The following is a 2,228-nucleotide window of genomic DNA, read 5'->3' on the forward strand; positions in this document are numbered from 1 at the left end:
TTAGATCTAAGGGTAAAATAGAAATTATACTCTTCTAAGGGTAGTTTAGGGTTTTCAAAAATTTTAACTAGCTGACTTCATTAGTTGACTAACGGTAGGGTTGAATCTGAGTATTGGGCTCTATTCCAGGGGGTGATCTGAGTATTTTCAAATTTCAGGGGGTGATCCGAGTTTTGACTCATTATCAGGGGGTGTTTCGTAAATTTCCCATTAATAAATGATAGAATCATTGTAAAAGTTTGTAGTCCAATGTTGTTCCTGTTAAACATACTATCCCAATTTAAGTGTATTGCTGCAACCAAGAATCTCTAAAACTTACAAAGACCTGATTATACACTAAATTATAGAACTGCTATTACATAAGAGTATTTCCATTCATCATTTAGAAAAATGGTTAAACCACATTTTGGTGAGAAATAGAGTAAGTTGCTCATATGGGTAATAACACTCAAGTGTAGCAGCACAAATAAATTAAACACTGGGTATCACATTCTCTACTCCATCTTTTTTCAAATCTTTATACTCCTACACCTGCATTGATGACAAAATGATGTATATATTCAGTAAAATGAATAAAGATGGAGTGTCAAAAATCACACTACCATGTAAGCAGTAAAATGATATAGGGAGAGTACTGTAGAGAATAGGGTACTGATATCCAATCCTACAGTCAGGATCAGTATGCTGTCTAACAGTAAATTACCCAGGGATTCCAGCAACACTATAACAAGAAATCACTCGATTATAAGCATTGATTTAAACCTCGGCACACCAACACTCTAAAGGACTGAAATACAATTCTAGGTGTTAATCAATTACTAAGGAAAAGCACAGTACTCAGCCTGTACTGTCAGCAGAACACAGAGATAGGCTAAATCCCAGAATTAGAAACTATATCAGATTAAGCAACTGAGAACTCCGATGGATCAGACCTTCCAGTCAAAGGTTGCCCCTGTTGGTGGGAATAACTCCTAGAAAATTCAACCAAAAGCAATGGCTAGATGTAAATTCTGACAGGGACTCAAAATTAGAAAGATAAAACCAGAATTAGAAACTCACAGGCACAGACGAATCCAACCAGTGGATTGGGCCCAAGTTACCATATAAGGAAGGAGTAATAGTGGGTATTCTTCGGTCAAAACGTGGACAGGATTGGTTGGCTTGATCAGGAGATACAGGCCCACAAAGGTTTCTGTTGGAATCTTCAATCACCAGAAACCACAGGCAACAAATTTGATCTCCAGGTCTTGCTTCTTCTGGACTTGATGGTGGTTCTTCAAGGTTGTGAACAGTTGCTCCAGCAGTGACAATAAGGTCTCAAATAACTCTCAGAGGATGGTTATTGCAGGTAATTAAGATAGCAATAGAGAAATCAATGGAGGGGAAGAAGAGGATAGATAAAGGGTTAGATGGTTTGAGTCTCTCACTTGGACTCACCTACACTGCTTCACACATCTATTAGTCAAACCTATAAAGGGTGGACCCAATAAGTCCATTACATATATAGTGTAAGTTGCTAAAACCAAAAAGGAAAGAAAGCAAAATATAAAGTCTCTTACAAAGCAATATTGAAACTTGTTCAAAAAGCTAACTAAGATCTTAGCTATTAACCAAAATTGAAAGTACCAAAGATGATTAAAATCTAAGCTAATAGAAAAATAGAAACTGCTAAACTTAGAAATAGAAACTAACTAAAAAGCAAACTTGTGAAGGTCTTGGCATCATCTTTCTTCCAACCAATGCAAGCTGGCATTGGGGCCCACACCACTGTTCACGTGAACAGTGCTTTGGTCCTTTTCTTCTTGTTGCTTCGAGCTACATCAGCGCGCCCCATCTTTGAAAAAAAACTCGACCTCGAGTTTTGTATAGTTTAGGGACAATCTTGGCATGATGCACATCCAGATTCAGACTGAACAAGTATCTTGGCATGGTGCACCCAGAGGGTAGAGGCATCATTTCACTGTGCCCTGTGAGAGGGCGTAGGAAACACCACCAAGTAGAGTTCTTTTTCCCTTAAAAAATAGAAACTAGTTAAAAAGCAAAGTTTAAAAGATCTTGACAGGCATCTTTCTTCCAACCAACACAAGCTGGGATTGGGGCCCACACCACTGTTAACGTGAACAATGTTCTGTGAACAGTGTTTTGGTCATTTTCTTTTTCATACTTCGATCTACATCAGAGTGGCGTGTGGGGGAGTCTTCTACGCCACAACAATGGTGGCTCTGCTT

The sequence above is a fragment of the Telopea speciosissima genome, chromosome 1 (assembly GCF_018873765.1).
Source record: "Telopea speciosissima isolate NSW1024214 ecotype Mountain lineage chromosome 1, Tspe_v1, whole genome shotgun sequence".
Lineage (NCBI taxonomy): Eukaryota > Viridiplantae > Streptophyta > Magnoliopsida > Proteales > Proteaceae > Telopea > Telopea speciosissima.